Source organism: Solanum pennellii, chromosome 3 (assembly GCF_001406875.1).
Source record: "Solanum pennellii chromosome 3, SPENNV200".
Classification (NCBI taxonomy): domain Eukaryota; kingdom Viridiplantae; phylum Streptophyta; class Magnoliopsida; order Solanales; family Solanaceae; genus Solanum; species Solanum pennellii.
In genome coordinates, this window is record NC_028639.1 from 24,346,748 (window position 1) to 24,358,952 (window position 12,205).

A 12,205-nucleotide genomic window follows, 5' to 3' on the forward strand; every position below is an offset into this window, starting at 1 on the left:
ATCAAGATAAATTGAAATAATATAATCTATGCCCAACTCATTAGAACTTGAGTGAGTTAGACATGTAAAATTAATTTGAATCGAACCTGTTATCCCTATTTGTAACTAATTATCAAGTATAACAGTTATTGATAATTGCTCTCTATAAGCGATGTTTAATTAGTCACAAAAATTACAAAATAAAAAAAAAGACTTAATATTAAATATGTCATGAAATTTAAGCATATTAGCACGTGGAATATCAAAAGTTTGACAATATACTATTTTCAAATATAAAAATATATCTTTTCTAAAATCAAATATATAAAAAAATAATAATGTTATATAGAGTGAAATAGAGTACAATAGTAGTAAATTAGGGATCTACCTGTATAATATGTCCTTGCTTAAAATCCCAAGAAACTTTATTGATAGAATGCCTTTTTTTTCAAAGAAATTGTCCTTGTAAACACAAATAAAGAATTACATAGGGTATGGTGCACATGAGCCTTTTCAACCAAAGCATCCAAACAAGAAAAGGATCAGAGGATATATGTTTACATGCTTCCCTCTTGAATTGATAAATATATTTGTTCCACTACACAAAGGGGACAGCTTTGTTCCCCGGCTCGAATTACACCCTTTGTCAACTTTTATTTCTATATTATTCACTTCTCACGCATTTTAAAAATTCAAAATATAATAATAAAATTTTTATAATATCACAATTTGAATATAATAAATTTAATATATTAAAAAATTATTGATTTTTAAAAAGACAGTGCAACAAAAATGATTGAATAATTAACTGGAAAAATGTCTCTTAACATATTTATAGAAAGATTTTAAATTAGCCAACTTACAATAAAAATTTGCATAATTCAAAAATTTTAAAACCTAAAATATCTCAATAAACTAAAAAGAAATAGACATTTAAAATTCAAATTCATGCTAATGCTAATTAAATATTATGCTAAAAATTAGTGGAATAACTAAAAAAAGTAAATTTCAATACTCATGTTTTACTTTAGTTAATGCAGTTATTTTCTTTTTAAAAAAACGCTCCTCAATTATTCTTTGACAGTTTTGGTCAATTTTTTTTTGGATTATTTTTGTACTTGCACATTTTTTCTGTGTTAATACTTTCTTCTTCTTTCTCTTTCTTTTTCTTCTTTTGTTTTTGTGATTAAAAAATACCTTCAATGATTTTGCCTTATTTGAAAGCTCTTCTTAAAAGTATTTTCAAATTGACAATGATAGAATTGTGAGTGTTTGTAAGGATCATTTTTTCATTACAATATTTCATAAATCATATGCTTCAAAGTATGATTTCATTATCACCGGTCAAATTTAATACTCCATTGGTTTCATAAAGAATATTCTAGTTTGACTTGACACGAAATTTAAGAAAATAAAGAAGACTTTTGATCATGTGATCCTAAATTGAAGTTATGTCAAATGTAAATGATTGTCCTTTAATCTTGTGGCTTTAAACATGTCACGCGGAAAATTATTATCAAAAAAAGAAAGAGGTCATTTGATTTTAAACATTCTAAACAGAAAAGTATGTTATTTTTTTTGAAACAGAGGGAGTAATTTTTATCGGTGAAAACTTCTTAAGTATCTCAAGAGAGACCGTTGTTTGCCATGCTAAAAATAAGTTAAAATTTATATGGGTTAAAAGCCGATATTGATTTAAAATAGCTCTGTGCGTTAAAAATAATTGCCGATTAAAAATGGATCAAAAATAGTTTATTAGAAAATTTAACTGATCTCGTAAGATCAAGGAGTCTATGATATAAGTACCGACTTTTTAGAAAAAGATAAAGCAGCAAAAAATAGCTGAAAATATTGAGTGGAAGTGTTTTCAATATATTTCTTACGTATAAGAGGGTTTTAAATCACTAACTCACAGTAAAAGATTTACATAATTAAAAATTGTAAAATATCTCAACAAAATGAAACAACATAATAGATATTTAAATTTCAAATTCATTCTAAATACTAAAAAATATTGCAGTAACTAAAAGTAAATTTCAATAGAAATGTATTGAAAAATAGATATAAGTAATAAGAATACATCAGAAAACTATAATTAATATATTATATCTTATTTTCAAAATTAAATATTTCTTTTTGATATATTGAACAAATAAAAATTGTCGGAGAAAGTCCTAATTTTCTACTCCATATTTCTATTTGTAGTATCTTAACTTTCTCTTCTCGAGATTTTAACTTCAAACGGAAAGTTAAGACGAGGGAGGGGGTGAATCAAAAATTCCTTCAGTTGGCTTCCTGTATTGGATATCGGTTCACCTGCATATTCGTATAATAGTAAAAGATAAGAGTAAAAGAGAAATGTAAATGACTCAGAGTCTTATATCAGTCCGAAACACCGTGTACAGTCTACTTCCAGTTCCCTTGGGTTTCAAAGTTTTCCTTTAAAGCTTGATGAAAACTCGGGCAGTTCATAGTATTTGGACTAAGAAACCCGTCTGACATACAAATAAGATCTTCTACCTTGACACAACCTCTACTTACATAATCTACACTTAGATCTATCTTTCTTTTCTCAATTGTATGCTCACAAGAATACAAAGCTTTTATGAAAGACAATAGAAGAAAATAGTACAAGCTCAAGTGAAGTGCGTGCTTTATAATCGAGGCTATGAGAGGTTTATATAGTTTTGAGGACTGCTTTTTTTAAGGAAAACCCAATGGTGTTTTAAACCAAGGAATCTTGAATGAATCTGTGATTTCTATTGAATTGTTAATTTTATGTTCATATCAGATATCTGCATGAGCAAACTGATTTTCCTTCCTTTAAGATCTTCTTGTAATCTTTATACATGACCAATTTGTTTGATTGTAGATTTCTTTTATCTCCATATTTAATTTTTCCTAGCCAGACGCTAGGATTGTGGTAGTCTTGAATTAATTTTATATCACTTGAATCATGACATTCCTTCTTTACGTTACTTCAGTGTATACAAATCATTTCTTTCCTTCTTGCGTTAAAAATAGAGATAGGGACAGATCCCTATATGAAGATTGTTCTAGAGCAGCAAACAGATAGGAATAAAATAAGAGGATCTAGTAATCACCGATAAAGTATTTGAGGGCGTTGATAACATTCCCATCGAAGAAATTTTTAGGATCCTTCCATGTCACGATCAGGTGTACCCCTTAGATGTAACATGGCGTATAGAACCCCGAAGGACTCTCCATACAAGCCACTTATCATTTCATAACATAAGCAATAGAACAATAAGAGTAAAAACACATTCCATGTCAAGTCTAAATTTTTATGAAAGACAAGCGGAAGTCTAGACTCTAAGTCTTAACATAGCCATTTATTACAATATTCATATGCAAAGCACAAACCATACAACATAGTGCGAAAAGAAAATACATGAAATGAACTACAATGAAATAACATTCGTCTTCGAATCATGAGGACTCACCAACAATCTCGGAGAATAAGCAAATCCAGGCTTTTATCCACAACGATGATCAGCTTGAGAACTGGACCATACACTTGGGGATTTACAGGAAAAGTAGGTGTTAGTACAAAAATACACTCAGTATGATGGTCAAGCATAAACACATTGAAAATATGCTAAAAGGGATATTTTTGTTGAATGCATGCAATTTACTAAGTTTGAACATCATTATGAAAATAGTAGAAAAGTATAAGTCATAAGCATAGTCAACAAATCATCATAACATAAGAGGAACATATCATAAATACGCTAAAAGCATACATGTGCAATGCATGAATAAGACCCAGAAATCTCACCAATGCTAAGTATACCTCTTTAGGCCTATATTCATATTCATTACCTTTAAGATCTTGGAACCGCACATCATAGCTTGAATAACCATAGTTCATAGTTCATAATTCATATTCATGTTCATATTATTGTTTTCATAGTGGGAATAAGAGTTAACCGACATGAGACTATGTGCGCTAACATGGAATTCAGTGACTCCCACACCGAAAAGGGTTATTCTACTTGCTTAAGGTAAAACCATACTCTTAGCTTGTGTGGATCGACTAGCTAAATAACCTATGAGGGAACATGTTTATGAGATAAGGAGATTGCTACTAGAAACCTGGACTCAACTAAGGTAGCAGGTTTCCATCTCATAAGATATACTTTAGGAACCCGAACTCAAACTAGCGTAGAAGGAACCCATTTGGAAAGCCAGACTCAACTAGTGTAAAAGCTTTCATTGGGAAGCCGGACTCAACTAGTGTAAAAGCCACTACAACATTTTAGGCCTACGGCCACACTAAATCTGAGCAACGCTTGTAAAGTGTTGCCTAAAATATTTTTGGGAACGCTTTTAAAGTGTAGCTTAAGATTTTTACTTTAGGCATCGATAATATTGGCAACACTTGTAAAGTGCAACCTTTAATGGTATAGGCTACACTTTATAAGTGCTGTCATAGTGTGAAATAAATTGCAACAACTATTTATATATATGACCACACTTTTAAAGTGTACTATTTTTATAATTGAAAAAGCAACACCTTAATCTAAAACTTTTCATTAAAATATCATATTCCCTCCAACATTTTCAACTCTCCCTACCATTTTTATTGGTCAAAAAAAATAATTAATAAAATATTAATAAAACAAATTTCTCTTTCTTTCTCACGTTTTACTCTTTCTCTCTCACTTTTCCTATTTCCTATCTCCAGCTCCAGAACGCTAGCTCCAGAATGCTAGCTCTTCTTTCTCGCTCTTCTTTCCTAAGCGTAACTCCATAACTCCATAGCTCTTCATAACTCGAATAACTGAAGACCTGAGCTGAAGACCTAAAGAACTGAAGAACTGAGCTCCATAACTCGAATTTCATCAAGTCGAATTTCTCAAAGAGCTGAAGAGCTGAAGATACAAAGGTGGGCATGGAAGAAATCAAGAGTGGAAGCTGAAGAACTCAAGTGCTGAGATTCCTTTTCATTCTCTAGTAATCTGTACAACCGATTTATAAAGGTAAGAACTGATTCTCTTGTAATCTGTAGATCTGCAAATAGTAAATTGGTTGAATGTTCGTTTTGTGTTTAGAAGAAATTGATTAATTTTGGGATTCTTACAGCTGAAATTTCAAAGTAGGGAAAGAAAGTGTCAAAAATCTATAGTCAAGCGTAGTTAGTAGGTTTCTTGCCTAAATTTGTGTATGGAAGGAGGAAAATGTCTGTGGGTTTTGTGATTTATATTTTTTGGGGTTTTTTCTGTCTTGGAATTCCATGAAAATATACAGATTCTAATATTGAACCTGGACAATTTCTTTACACTGCAAAAACTAATAGAAGCTGGGGCCTCAGAGTTTAAAACAATGAACAATAACTCAAGGCTATTAAGCCACTGAGAGGGAGCTAATAAAAATTAAAAGTACAGTTAACTAAAAATCGTTTCGATTTGGGAGAAGCATCTCGTTGTGAGTTTGACTTTCGTTAAAATCATGTCTGTATTTTCTGCTCGTTTATCTGTATTTTTTGCTAATGAGCATGATCCAGGTTTTTTCTAAGATGCATTAGTTCATTTATATCCTTCAATTGATCATGAGTTTGGTGAACTATGTGGCAGCTAGTATTCATTTCGATGCTAATTTTGGAGTTATTACTTGTTAGTTTGGGAGATTGATTAAGTCAATGCATATCTTCAAGATGAATTAATATGCTTTGCTTCAATTGGTTTTAACATTTTTTTAGTTGTGAATGTATCTGCAATATAATTTGATTTCGCCATTGCAATATTGTCAAAGGGGTTTAAATATAAGCATAAATCTTGGCTATTTCCTTTTTTTTTGGAGTCACTGCCTCAACAAAATAGATGTGTCTAATATCTATTCTCGAGTTGCAAGTTCCAACTCATGATTTATGATAATAATGCTTCATAGTTCTGCTCTTAATCCAGAACATAGCTTCATATTTTCAGTTTTTTAAGATTTCTGTCCATATTTGCTTCTAAGTGAGTAAGTTTGTAACAGTTTGAAGTTCAATAGATCCATTTCCAGCATGCTTCAATATTTTTATATTTCCATCTTGTTTCGGTTTTGGATACAATTCCATTATTTATTTGCTTCTTGGAACCTGGAAGCTGATGGGATTCTTTGGTTTATAATGCTAATCATTCGTAATACTCATCGATAGTACATTAAGTAGCCAATTTGTTTATACTACTAGGATTTATTCTTTTGATGAACTTGTTTGGATCAGTAGCTTGTGTTTAGAAGAAATTTTTGTTTTGTGTTTAGAAGAAATTGATTACTTTTGGGGTTCTTACAGCTGAAATTTCAAAGTAGGGAAAGAAAGTGTCAAAAATCTGAACGTCGGTAGGTTGTTTTGGCATATTGAGCAAACGAGTATTTTTCATAGAAGTGACTATGTATGTTATTGAAATAGTAAGCGATGTACTTGTATTTTTTTTGGATGGTTTGTATGCTAGTACCATCCGTTGAAAAATAGTAAGGGATAGTTTGTATTCCGTGTATGCATTGGAATGGATACGTCTGCACATTCTTCCATAGTGTTTGGAAAATTTTGTTAAATGAGTATTGTGCATATGATATGTTGCGTGTAAGTAGATAGTGTGTTTAATTATGATTCCTCAACCAGATTATGTTGTTTATGGTTTTCGGTAATGAGGCGTCTGGACTATCACCTAATGTAAATCAATTGAGATGCATAGTAGCGGCTAATGTAAAGGATTTCATGGTTTCTTTCTATGTTTGAATTTTCACAGTTAACTTATATATCTTAACTTCGTAACTTTGCTTTGATAATTCTAACTTCTTTTATGCAAATTTTGAGATGTGGTAGATCAATGAAGTTAGATTCCATCTCCTTTTGTTCTACATTGATACAAATCTAACTAGAGAGTCATTACATTATTTGGTGCGACTTACCATGCTTTGTTTGGTGCGACTACTATCCTGATTTACATTTATGCATTGAAGTATCTTTGGATATTTTTTTTGTTGCCCCTGGTCTTTAGCCTGAGGTGGACAATCTGCTATAAATCTGCATATTCGTAATCTGTTATACATTTGTTAATTTACAAATGTGTAATATGTAAATCTGCAAATTCGCAAATCTGCAGATCTGCAGATCTATGTTGCAACTTACAACTGTGTTGTGGTATCTTGTTGTGGTTTGAAGGTTGATGAGAAAGTTGTTTTAGTGATAATAGGGGTTGTGGTTTCAACAAAATTTAGTCTTTGCAGTTTCCACACACCAAAAAGTTTCACAGAAACTAGCAATAAAACAAGAACATTTTTGGCTCGTAAAACACATTCTAGATTCTACAATGAACATGTATGATATAACAGAATTAGACACAACACAATGAAATATTACCATAAGTGAGCCTTCTGGGGCTGTTTCCAATTAGCAGCCATGGTTAGCAGCCATGAATGTAAAAGCTTAGCAGCCATGGTTCTACTTGTATTCCTCTCCTCTTCAACAACATAACTTATAAAGTCAAATCTTCTTTAAACTATTACTCACTTTTTTTCATAGGCCAATGAATGCATTATCGCTCATCTACTTAGATAGTCAAAAGTCAATATATCTTCACAATCACAGCTGGAGTCAGTTCCTTACCACACAAAACAAAGAAGAATCTGAAAAACCTCTCTTAGGAACCATTACCACTAATGCTAGGGATTAGAACCCTGAATTCAGACTGATGAAACAATACAAATCATCTCCTGTAGCATTCTTTATACATGTCAAAATCATTTAGTTTGCATCATTTAGCAACACCCCAAAACCAAGATTTGATTTTTACAACAGAAAATCAAGGTAATGAACTTGGTTTAATTTCTCCAGTACTTCATCAAAATGCACAAAATTTCTTGTTTTAATCAATCTCTTACTAATGAAAACAAGAACAAAGTAACACACCCCACAAGAACAAATCAGGTTCTTGATTTGGTAACATCAAATCGGGAAAATCACAAAGTAGCTTTCAGTTGCCAGGAAAGTGAATAATATGAGTGCATTAGTGCAAAAAATGTAAAGGGTGTATCAGTGTAGATCCATAGGCAAATGTTTGAAGTGCTGTTTTGTTGGAGAAAGAAGAAAAAAGAGGAACAACAATTGAAACAAGTAGTAGTATTAGAGTGAGAGAGAAACTAAAAGAGGTACATGTTGTTGCCAATGAGTTGATAGTGAGGGAGGAGTTGGCAAGAAATATTAAAGTACTATAATCAAGATTGATACTAATAGCATAGTTAATATACTAGTTTTAGCCTTTAGTATATTAGTATATGCATATTTTGATGTAGGCATCTACTTTGAATATTAAAAGACAAGTAGGCATCTACTTTGAACATCAAAAGCTGCAATCTAATTTTTTGTAACTGCTGGACTTCTTGCCTCTCTATGTTGTTGCAATCTGAACTTCTTAACTCTTCTATATAACTGCCAATATCTTATTTCTGTAGGGAAATATGGGTGATCAAATTTGAAGTGGATGATGAAGAGTTTCTGAACTATTGTAGGAGTTTGAATACATTATATTTAATTTTGTGAAATATATTCATTGCTAGAATATATTGAACTATTGTAGTACTTTTTGAACTATTATGTACACATTTAGAATATTTATGTATAAGTATGGGTATGTACACAACACATACTATATCTTTTGAAGTTTACGGGAAATCTATAAAATTGAACTACTTATTAGCGCTAGAGATTATTTATTGCAATATAATGTTGGATATTTTAATTAGAAATTGTGGCATAGGACTGTAAATCGTGGCAAGGACAACACTTCAAAGTGTAGTCATACATTAGATAGAAAAGGAAACACTTGATAAATGTAGGCAATATGTTAGCAAAGGCCACGCTTAAAAGTGTAGCTGATAAGGCAACACTTTTAAACGTAGGTGTAAAAGCGTGGTCTTATTTCCTTTTAGGCTACGTTTGATAGTGTAGCTGATAAGGCAACACTTTTAAGCGTAGCTGCAAAGTGTGACCTTTTTGAATTTGAGGCTACACTTGAAAGTGTAGCTCATAAGGCAACACTTTTAAGCGTAGGTACAAAGCGTGACCTTTTTGCCTTTTGAAGCGTAGCTGCTAAGGCAACGCTTTACAAGCATGGCCTAAACTCTAAGGTTTCGCTGCTTTCGGCCACACTTGGAAAAGTGTGGCTTAAAGTAAAAAATTGTGGCCTTTTATCAAAGGTCACACTTCTCTAGGGTGGTTAGAGACATAAAATGTGGTAGTGAGCTTCCATATCATATTCAATTTCCACTCGGTGCTAAACATTAATTCTCATGGAGTTTCATTAAGTCTTGACTTAAGTTCATATTCATGAAAGAATGTCTTGACATTCAATCCAACATAATTCATAAGACAGCTCATAAATCATGCGTGAGAATAACCTTTCACCGTCCATGTCTTCATACTACAGGTGAGAAAACCTTTCAACCCTAGAATCATCATATTGTGAGAAAACCTTTCACATCGTATCATAATCACACATAAGTGTGTATACGAGGATAACCTTTGAACAACACAACAACTAGATCAGAATCATTTTCACTTCACTCTCAAAGTGTTCTTAAAACATATACATAATCTTCATAAAACATGCATAATATCATAATTTTCCCTTTCAAGGATCAAAACTCATATTGAATCAACATATCTAGAATTCACTATATTAGACATGAATATTAGCATAATTCAAGTAACCCAATTACTACAAGCATAATCTTATAATATCCTTCTTTCACCCATAAATCCTCATCACAAGATCATAATTGGAATTTATAGGGATTTCATGGGTTCTTGGGGATTTCAACATAAAAACCATAATAAATAATCACTTCAATCTTAATGCGAGTTTAGAGTTCATCCGTGTCTTGTAGCAGGAGAGCAACTGACTCTGCAATGATCTTAGCTAGTTTGACAGTTTCATCCCTGGCTTTGACAGTGAAATGTCCTTTTCAACCTATTCATTACCTACATGTATGAACCCAATACTAGAGAAATTAAGAGAATCATAAGTAGCAATAATCTCAACATGGTTGAACATGGAGAGGTCTACCAGTCAATCCACATACATTCTTGAGATAAACATTCCATAAGGTAGATTTACATATGAATTAAGTCCTCTGAACTTCCTAGGATATACTCTTTGAATCAAACCACCCAATTCATACTGTATTTCTTTAGCAAGCAATATAGTACAAACAAAATCTCGAGTAGAGATGCTACTCAAAAAGCCTTTCATGGGAATAAGTGTAGTGGAAATGATGTGAACAAGAATGCGATTCTCAAAGTACAAAATAAAAGGTCCTAAATAAGATAGTCAGCACCGAGTTCAGCCACAACTATCTTAGAACCTTCTGGAGGTACCTCAAAATCATCAGGCCATACATCATGCATGTAAGAAATCACACCGGAGAATTTAGTATCAAAACATCCTTGAATAAAAGATCATTAACAATAATACAACTACCCATTACAAGAGTTTCTAACTCACCATTGTCATTAGAGACACGATGATTTGTGTGGAACAAGCGAACAACATATTCCAAGAAATCAAGACCACAAATACTAAACAATAGAGATAGTTTTTGATCTTTGAGAAACAAATTTACCAAATAGTGAGAATCCCTGACTTAGATTTATCACCCTACCAGGAACAATAGGTCGATACTTGAAGCTATTTTCAACTCCCCAAAACCTTTACATGTCTTCTAGAGAAGATATCCTGATGCGCTCGATCGAGGTTTTTTCTCATACTTTTTTTTTGCGGATGAAGCTCTACTTTTGGAAGAAGGGGAGAAAGATATGAAGGAAATATCAGAGGAGTAGGAAGAAGACAAAACGTTTACCTCGAAGGAACTCGAAGATTTAAGATCATAGTTCTTTAGAGAACCCATGCGATGAGTTCTAGGCATGTTCTAATAGAAGAAGAATATGAGAAGAAGCAAATAGAGTAGAGAAGAAGGATAAGGGTTTGAAAAGAAAAGGAAGAGATCGGAAAGGGAAAAAGTGACAAAACGGAAAAGAAGGGTTCATGGAGAAGAGGAAAGGACAAAGTAGAGTACTAATGATTAATAGAGAAGTCTAAGAGGTTTGAATTAAAACAACACTAAAAGGAAAAAAATCACATAAATAAGACAAATAAATCGGGTTTACTAAAAGAAGTAATACCGAGACAATTAGAGAGGAAACAAAATATTTCTTGAAATAGGGGTTTATAGAAATGTAAGCCAACCGGTTTTACAATCTACAATTGTAATGTAAACTCACCATTTTCATATGATCTTGAATAAAATAATGCCTGATATCATTATGCTTATACCTAGAGTGATGCAGAATATGTGTAGATAAACTAATATAACTAGTGTTATCAGAAAAAATTGGAACAACATCATAAGAAAGATCATAGTCAAGTAATTGATCCATCATCCGCAGTAATTGAGTACCACAACTTTCAACAACTAGATATTCAAAGTGTGTAGTAGATAAATCAGCCAAAGTTTGTCTCCATAGGTGCTTTTTTAATCATTTTTGTCACCTCCAAAATAAGCTTCTCGGTATCCAATTAAATCAAAGTGAGAGGAGTGAGAATAACATAATCCCAAATATGTAGTTCCGATTGTATAGAGAATGATTCATTTTAATACAGTGAGATTCAAAATGTGCACATTTACACAAGCTATAGAGGATGTCTGGTCGATTGGCAGTCATATAAAGTAGAGATCCAACCATCCCAAGATACATTTTTTCATCCACATCTTTTCGTGGTACGTATGTTTTAAGACCGGTGGGATGGACTCATGGGAGTTTCAAAAGCTTTTCCCTTTTCTAATCCAAACTTCCTTATGAGTTCTTTTGTATATTTGGTTTGAGTGATAAAGGTTCCGTTTGTTGATTGCTTAATTTGTAATCTTAGAAAGAAAGTGAGAACTCCCATTAGACTGATTTTGAATTCTCCCTTCATAAGATTAACAAACATCTCACATAGAGAGGGGTTAGAACTTCAAAAGTAATAGCATCAACATAAATTTGAACTATGAAAATAAATGACCCAAATCACTGTATAAAAAGATGTCAATTTTCCCTCTTTGAAAATTTTTATTAAGTAAAACTTGCTTAATCTCTTCTACCAAGCCTTGTGGGATTCTTTGAGACCATAAAGTGCTTTGGAAAGTTTGTAAACATAATTAGGACTAGAAGAATTTTCAA

At 32.2% G+C, this 12,205-nt stretch overlaps 2 long non-coding RNA genes across 2 annotated transcripts; one reads left to right on the forward strand and one right to left on the reverse strand.

Annotated features, from left to right (window-relative positions):
• The first annotated feature begins 4,596 nt into the window (after window positions 1–4,596).
• LOC107012846 lies at window positions 4,597–8,691 on the forward strand. The gene is made up of 2 exons (XR_001456097.2): window positions 4,597–4,982; window positions 8,440–8,691. It is a non-coding gene; the product is annotated as an uncharacterized LOC107012846 (long non-coding RNA).
• Window positions 8,692–9,525: 834 nt separating this feature from the next.
• Window positions 9,526–11,167, reverse strand: LOC114076321. Its single transcript, XR_003577131.1, has 2 exons — window positions 10,648–11,167; window positions 9,526–9,967 (listed from the first exon to the last, which is right to left on the reverse strand). It is a non-coding gene; the product is annotated as an uncharacterized LOC114076321 (long non-coding RNA).
• Between the last annotated feature and the right edge of the window lie 1,038 nt (window positions 11,168–12,205).